The following is an 8,955-nucleotide window of genomic DNA, read 5'->3' as shown; positions in this document are numbered from 1 at the left end:
AACTTAATTTGCTCATTTATTCATCTGCTTAAATATATACTCTTATAAAACCACAGGTTATTACAATTATCCTGCCAATGTTTTTATCTGTTTACAATTTATCTGTAAATATTCCATAAACGATTTCCATTTGTGTATAAAAAGTTTGTTATCTTGATTTCTTATTCTTCCGGTACGTTTTGCCATTTCTGCATATTCCACAAGTTTTTGTATCCATTCTTCCTTTGCTGGGACTTCTGCATCTTTCCATTTTGGGGTGAGTAACATTGCTGCTGTTGTAGCGTACGTGAATAAGTTTATATACAGTCTACAAATCTGGAATTGAGGTCAATAATCCTCAATTATATAGTTTCAGAGAAACAAGAGGTGCTTAGAAATAACTGCTGTTTAATATAAAATACTTTGCTCCATCTCCCTCTTTTGGAAATGTGGACCATCGAGGGCACCTGGTTGAGCTATGGAATTCCAGCGCACCTGTGTACCAACCTGAATTCATTGCTTTGCACAGGTGTGGCCTGCCCGATTCTTATCCAGGTAAGCTGCTGCAGCAACACTGGGGTGAGGAGGGTGACTCCACCCTGCCTCATAGTCCACTAAGGGAACACAGTTTAGAAATATTTAAAAGGGGGATGGAAACCTATTGCTCTACAGACACTTTTGAGCTACAACTCCCACCATCCCTGACTGTTGATGAGTCTGTTGAAGTCCGCAACCACAGGTTTTCCATCCATGACTTAAAATAGTAGCAAGTATACAGCGATGGTATTTGACCTCTGTAATGACTCTCCAGTATTAATTCTTAGGAGATCTCTAAGTTTGTTATACTCCTGAATTTGCCCCTTCAGTTCAAAACCCCCCAAGACCTCTAGGGCCTAGAGGTGTGAATAATATAAAAATATTGTATATAAAACCCTAAAGTATCTCTAGGGTAGTTAAATGTGACTTTCCACAATATTAAACCTGCATTATTTCTTTATTTTCCTCGTACATACATTTTAATTGGGCTCTAAATGACCCCAGTGCCCTTTCAGCAAAACCTTCTGTTATTTTGTGTTGCTTTGTTGTTGTTTTTTAAAAAGGGGGGTTGTTCCTTGGTGAGTCAATTGATCCCTTGCTGTTGAAGTGTGACGTGATACTGCTTAGTGGTACGTTTCGCACCTGAATGTTCTTTCGGGGTCATTTATAACTCCAAATCCTCAAGAGGGTTAATTATGAGGCTTGGCGTTGCTCAGGACTCCAGCTTTCAGCAATGTGCATGCAATGCTTTGAACCTTCTAAAGTGCTATATAAATGTTATGCATTATTCATAATCCATCCTATAGGAATACACAGCAACAAACATTTCAGGTCCCAGTTTTGTCTTTCCCTAGCTGATGACCAGAAATCTACTTGGACTATTTGTAACCTAATTGCTTGATTTGAAACAAAATTTATCTTCAGCTGAATAGCTTAAACTGAGTCCGGCAAGTGAGGGAAAAGGCAGGGTGAAATCCTGATCCATTAAAAGAAGCAGCACGCTATTTCTCCTGCAGATGCCAACGAAACATTCTTGCCTGGAAACTGTTTGATCTTTATGTCAGAAAGATGAAAACATAAGCATTAAATAGATTTGATGTCAAGGTTAATTCTGCACATAGGCCTATTCAGCCATCGTGGAGATTGTGTTTCTATTATGTTTCTATTATTCTGTAAAATACTTCTTAGACAAGGAGTGTGTCAAATAGAATAAGATGTTTTTAAACAAGCAACACCATTAAACAAGGTTCTCTCCCCTCCCCTCAAAAAAAAAGGGGGGGGGGTAATCTGGAATAATGAAATATTTTAGTGGCTATGAAATATGTAATCTAAGTGTGCCATCTGCTGGTAGAAATATATTTCAACTGTGCTATATTATTTACTATCAATTATGGAGAAATCTTGCAACGAGGTACTTATTTTGTGCATCTCTGGAGAACAAAGCTGCTTTTAACTGTAGATAAGTCTGTGGTTCCATTCTTCCACTTTTTAAAGGCTACATCCAAAATATACTTGCCGATTTATACATGCCTGAATGTCTGCACCTTGGTGAATATTTGACAATCCAAGCTGAATTTGGTGGGTATCACCATTCACTAGTATAAGTCCCCGCAAGTTGGCTGCTCTGACCTAGCTGCCTGACTTGTCCCAGGAAAGGGAGAGTGTCAAGGGACCACCAATTACTACTATAGTGGTGACAGTGGCGTAGCGTGGGTTGTCAGCACCCGGGGCAAGGCAAGTAATTTGCGCCCCCTAACCCGTGGATTTGCGCCACCTAACCCTAACCCCCAGATGTTGCGCCCGGTGCAGCCGGTCCGCCCTGCACCCCCCACGCTACGCCACTGAGTGGTGAAGATGTGGGAACAGCTTATGGTACTTCCAAAATACGAGGTCAAATTGGCAATGGCCCAGCCAGTGACTATAATGTGTGTTTCTAAAGTGTGGTGAAAATACAGTAATTCATGGGGAAAGGACATGTTCAGGATTCTAAGAATGCAAGTTGAGCCAGTAAATATTCCTTGACATTCTTGGGACGAATGATCATTTCATCACCCTGACATCCAAGCTATTGGTCAGCCTGTGGGTGTGGGGGGAAAGGGAGGAGTTAAAGGGTCCATTGTTAAAATTTTCAGACCAAAGATCAGGGCAATAAAAACACACCATTCTGCCAAAGTTAATGGCCCATTAACAACAGCTGGCGAACCCAACACACTGAAATGATTCCTGGTCCTGGCGTTCCACCAGCATTACTGCCTCGGAAGAAAACAGATCTGACCTTGTTGAAGTGGCCTTCTTCCTGTGTGGGGACCATGGCAACTGGCCTCATTGCCCCTGCCCCCATATAAAGTGGCATGAAGCTTTGACAGAAGGAAAGATTGAAAAGCTGGAAGTTTTCACAATAGCTCCTTGCTGAAGCAGTAGGAGGAAACAGCTCGTCTGGTAACTAAGCATGGCTATTTATTTATTTTTACTATTTGGGGGCATTTTAAAGAATGGTTACGATTTCTTTGGAAATTTTTAAAAAGATCAGTCAATTTCCATTGAAGGATCTATGGGAGCGGTAGTGGCCTGTTGTTGTTGTTGTTTGTTGTTTTGATACCATCGATTTACAACCAAACCCCTCAGCTTGCCATCTCAGTGACTCTTTGCCATTTCGACAGCAAATGCACACAGCAGTGAAATCAACCCCCACTAATGTGTTGATATCAAATTGATTTGGGGCTAACTTTTAGCTGTGCTGCTCAGCTGCAGGAAAGGACATTTGTGCTGGGCTTGTTATGTGCCTGTGTGTGTGTGTGTGTGTGTGTGTGTGTGTGTGTGTGTGTTTAAAAAAGCAATGTGACATCTGCCCATACTGATAGCACACACTGACACGTTCATCGCCTATTTCAATTCACCTGACGACAATTAAGTGACATTAAAGAACAAGCCCTCCTCAGATTCTAATTTTTCCTGACACTGTGTTCAATATTGTAATAGATGGTGCCAATAGAAGTTTGTCTCACACAGCTTCTTCCCTTTTCTTTCTATAATCTTCTTTAATAATTGCCACTGGAGCCATTCTCCTCCTTGAATGAAGGACAGGACAGAAAACAACACAGAAAAGTGAGAAGCATAATCTTTCTGGCTATCATTGCAGTAGGTACAAGACTCAGAGTTACTGATACAGCTACTTAAGATGGTGGTACTGAAATATATAGCCAAATCCTTGCCTGTTCAGTGTTTCTTCCTGGTGTCAGGAGAAGGCTGTGTCAAGGAGAAGTGTCCCAAACCTCTTCAAGATTAATCTGAACACTTCAGCCAGTGTCGCTTGTGTCCATCCTGTTAATTTTCAATCCCATTTTGCAGCTAGTGAAGCTACTCTGAATATTGACAGTTGCCTCCGGGGGACTAGCAGTATGCTCTCTTAGCAAGAAAGCAAGCGCAGCAGGGTTTCTGAAATATTTGCCAGTGCCACTGTAAAAATGCAGAAGGCAGCGACCTGTATAACTACATATGAGGCAGTTATCCAAGGTTTCTATATGAGGGAATTCGTTTTTCTCTCTCTCCAGCCCCCACCCTTCCCCCAAAGAAAGGTTGTTTGCAATTCAAATGTCGAAGACGCCATAGCAGAAGAGTCCTGGCCACAGAGCATTTAAACTACTCTGCACTTATTTCTCCCCAATGAAATTAATGTTATTTTTCATTTATGTACAGAGGTTGGTGACAGCAACAAAACGATTCTGCTTTCACACTTGTAGCAGTCACACCAAACTGCTATGCTTTAGCAGGCATGAAAATACCTGGGTTCATATGACCCCCTACTTAAAAGTGTTAATTAATTTTGCTGCTAGGTGTGGTTCTGACTCAGGGGAGGCCACCATAATAAGAGGGGAATTGTGTTGTCAAAAGCATCTCTCTCTCCATCTCTCTCCCTGGATATGCCTTTAGAACAACAATGGGGAACCAATCACCTTTCAGAGGTTGGATAACAACTCTCATCATCCTCAGTGGTCATTGATGGTGGTCCAACAACATGGCTACGTGTTCCCCATTTTTTATTTACAAAGTTCATGAAGCTCTCTAAACGACGCCCCCTCCATCTGCATCCAAAGGTTACCAGAGCCACATTGTATGAAGTTTAGTTTATGAAATTAGTTTATTTTTTAAAAAAACAAATTCAACCCTATCTTTTCTCTCACCAGGACACCCAAGTGGAATCAAGAGAAACATCAATTGGTTAAAAGTAAGGGCAAAAGCTAAGCATTTAATGGGAATTTTTTACTTATACAGTGGTACCTCGGTTCTCGAACGTAATCCATTCCGGAAGACAGTTCGGCTTCCAAAAGGTTCAAAAACTGAGGCGCGGCTTCCCATTAGTTGCAAGAGTTTCTTGCTCTCAGCGGTAGCCACATAACACGTTCGAGTTTCGAAAAACATTTGAAAATGGAAGCATTAACTTCTGGGTTTTCAGCGTTTGAAAACCAAAATGTTCGACAACGGAGGCGATCAGGAATTGAGGTACCACTTTATATGCATTTACGGTATATATTGCTTAGATGAAGAACTGCATTGTAAAATGCAAAAACAGTGCAAATATCAAAAGATGGCTGTTTCATTTTGCATATTATTTCAGAAAGTGCAGATTTGATAGGTCCCAACTGAATCTAAGTTCTCCCCCAACCTTAACTGTAGGTGAATATTTAAGAATGCATATTTAAACCATCAGGAATCCCTGTTAAGATCTTGCAAATTCTGAGTAGAAAAGCATATGAATTCCTATGTCAAAGAAAAGCATACTTTCTCAAAGACAGTGAAACTGTCTAATATGCAGAAAATGTAATGTTTGTATGCACCGAAGTTAAGACTTACGTAAAAGTTTGCATTTGCATAATAGAGAAATTTACATTACGCAAGAGGTTGCAGTCTAGATGAAAGCAGAAGACTGATGTTTTTCCATTTCACAGGATTAGGCTACCTGATGGCTCATAGACAGAAACCTGAGCTGCAGCTCTCTCACAGCTGGAGAGGAAATTTAAGAAGGCAGTGAAGGCTAGCTGTAACAGGTGCAGCTGCAGCTAAGCTCCACAGTGATGAAAAAACCTAGGATCTCTCTCTGGGACCAGAGAGAGGAAAGTTTACTAAACTGTATAAAGGACTGAACCATATTGGCTGGTACCTGAGAGCAACTTGTTACTTTATTATTTTGTAACTTTTATCTTACTGTAACTAATATTTAAGATTATTCTGCAGTAAAGTTTTGAAACTCATTCTTGTGGTGGAGAGATTCATTTCTACTCTTAACAAGGTCCAAATCAAGGATTCTACTGAACAACTCTAACAAGAAGTATGTCTTTACAATATTTTGATAGCTATGTCTATGATTGTTACAAAAATAGTGTCTTTTACTTTTAAAGTTGGTGTTTTAGTCCATTACTACTACTACTACTACTACTACTACTACTACTACTACTATTATTCCCTGCCCATCTGACTGGGTTGCCTCAGCCACTGTGGGCAAATTCCAACACATATAAAAACATAATAAAACATCAAACATTAAAAATTTCCTGATACAGGGCTGCCTTCAGATATCTTCTAAAAGTCGTGTGGTTCTTTATCTCCTTGACATCTGATGGGAGGACATTCCACAAGCCACTGCTGAGAAGGCCCTTAAAAGTTGCATTCCACTTTCTGCCACAATTCTTCCTATTGACTATAACCCCTGTTAAGAAACAATTTTAGGAAAGAAAAGGTACCCAGTATGCTTGGCCATCTTGCCAGTAAAAGGGGATTTCTTAAGCAATGCATTCAGTAGTTGCTAGTGAAGCCATTTGCTTTTGATAGCAGCAAACCTGTATGTAGTGGAGACTGTACATTCATTGAATACTACACTTGCACTGTCCAGCTACTTGTACACACGGTTAAACAGGTTGTACACTCCTTGAACGTAAGGCGTGAACATCCCTGTGAACACTTTGCAACAAGACTTCGTGAGAACCAAGAATGAGACAGGTCTCCAGATCCTACGTAGGCACTCAGTATGAGCTAGGCCAGTATAAATGCAACAGGTGCTAGGTCCTGTTTCTGCCTAGCCAATAATAATAATAATAATAATAATAATAATAATAATAATAATAATAATAATAATAATAATTTATTATTTATACCCCGCCCATCTGTCTGGGTTTCCCCAGCCACTCTGGGCGGCTTCCAACAAAATATTAAAATACTATGATACAGCAAACATTAAAAGCTTCCCTAAACAGGGCTGCCTTCAGATGTCTTCTAAAAGTCTGGTAGTTGTTGTTCTCTTTGACATCTGGTGGGAGGGAGTTCCACAGGGAGGGCGCCACTACCGAGAAGGCCCTCTGCCTGGTTCCCTGTAACTTGGCTTCTCACAGTGAGGGAACCGCCAGAAGGCCCTCGGTGCTGGACCTCAGTGTCCGGGTAGAACGATGGAGGTGGAGACGCTCCTTCAGGTATACTGGACCGAGGCCGTTTAGGGCTTTAAAGGTCAGCACCTTTATGCCTGATTTATCTTTCCAGAAATGGAGAGTCAGAAAGTGAAAACTGTGATGGAGAGTTTACGTAATGGGAATCATTAGATGTGCAAGATCTGCGATTGGGTTGAGTCTCCTGGCTTAACCTTCTTCTTCCAAAAGCAGCTGCATCTGTGGCAGGTGGGCAGGGCCGGATTTATGTTTGATGAGGCCCTAAGCTACTGAAGGTAATGGGGCCCTTTATATGTCCAGCTGTCCTTTGTCAACAACAAATTGTCACTGTTTTTTGTGTTGAATATATGCTATATGGTAATTTATGGACCTAATAGGTCCATACACAACACAAAACAATGTTGATGTACGTAGGTTTTAATTTATTTGTTTTTTAATCTTATATTTTGGAAACGTACATCCAGGTTTTTCCCCCTTTAAATTTTTGGGGGGCTCCCAAGAGAGAGGGACCCTAAGCTATAGCTTGTTTAGCTTATACGTAAATCTGTCACTGCAGGTGGGGGAGTGTGAGATCTTGGCTCCCCCTTCACTGTGGCCCTGATGAAACACACACATACAGAGGTTGCTTTTTAGAGGGAACATCATTATAAGAATGTTTTGCAGAGGGGAGAGCAATGGAGTCTTGTTGACAGCTGCTAGATGGGCAAAGAAGCAGGAGGCAGCATTGGGACAGAAGAGTTGGTGATTCAACATAGCTACACAAAAGCTTTTAAAGCAGTCATTTAAAGGTCATTGAGACAGGGGGTGCAGAGCCAATCTGTCTACAACAAAAGGTTTTGACAACAGACAGAACTGACAGAAGCCAACAGAAGGCAAGGCAGCCTGAGGGGCTCCCTGTATTTTCTTTCCCCATGGCCATATAAGAAGGGGTTGGGGGCCTTGCCTGAGGGATGTCAAGGCCTGACAGACTTTACCCAGTGTGGAAGGGGGAGAGAGATAGGAATGAGGGTGATGTTCTTGAAGAAGAGCAATCATTTGTTACTTGATGGGCCCAATTGGCAATATCGCAGTCTGTCAAGCTCTCCATTTCTAGAGGCACAAATGCCAGTAAACTTCAATGAGAACCTTTCAGCACTTGAAATAATACCTGGGTCGTGTCCGGGGCCTAAAGCAAGAATACATCCCACAACAGTCTTTGGCAATTACAGGGATGGAGTTCCATTAATGTGCAGAGTGTGTGTTGCTGATTTTTAATGGCTTATGTGAAAAAGCAAGGAAATTAAGGCACACAGGCTTAACTTCCACACCATGTATAATAATGATAATGATGATGATGATGATGATGATGATGATAATGATAATAATAATAACTGCCAGAAGGCCCTCAGCGCTGGATCTCAGTGTCCGGGCTAAACAATGGGGGTGGAGATGCTCCTTCAGGTATACAGGACCGAGGCCGTTTAGGGTCAGCCCTAAAGGTCAGCACCAACACTTTGAATTGTGCTCAGAAATGTACTGGGAGCCAATGCAGATCTCTCAGAACCAGTGTTATGTGGTCCCGGCGGCCACTCCCAGTCACCAGTCTAGCTGTTGCATTCTGGATTAATTGCAGTTTCCGGGTCACCTTCAAAGGTAGCCCCACGTAGAGCGCATTGCAGTAGTCCAAGCGGGAGATAACTAGAGCATGCACCACTCTGGCGAGACAGTCCATGGGCAGGTAGGGTCTTAGCCTGCGTACCAGGTGGAGCTAGTAGACAGCTGCCCTGGACACAGACTTAACCTGCGCCTCCATGGACAGCTGTGAGTCCAAAATGTAAGAAGCATACATGATCAACATTCTCACATATTGTGCTTACTTAGTCATTTTAGCCCTTGTGAACCCCGGCACTCCCTATTATTTTTTCTTCTGGTCCAAAACATCTTCCACTGCAACTGGAGAGACACTGAAACTCAGGACGCTATAACAGCAATGGCCATTTAGCGACATACTTGCCCTCCACTGTCC

General features: G+C 41.9%; 1 long non-coding RNA gene across 1 annotated transcript; it reads left to right on the top strand.

Moving 5' to 3' along the window:
* Positions 1-2,639: 2,639 nt before the first annotated feature.
* LOC310705706 lies at positions 2,640-5,819 on the top strand. The gene is made up of 3 exons (XR_014525461.1): positions 2,640-2,955; positions 4,701-4,741; positions 5,463-5,819. It is a non-coding gene; the product is annotated as an uncharacterized lncRNA (long non-coding RNA).
* The last annotated feature ends 3,136 nt before the right edge of the window (positions 5,820-8,955 follow it).

This window comes from Podarcis liolepis, assembly GCF_965112155.1.
Source record: "Podarcis liolepis genome assembly, chromosome: 4".
NCBI classification, from domain to species: Eukaryota; Metazoa; Chordata; class Lepidosauria; order Squamata; family Lacertidae; genus Podarcis; species Podarcis liolepis.
Note: the sequence above shows the minus strand (reverse complement) of the source record. Positions and strands in the feature narration are given on the sequence as shown.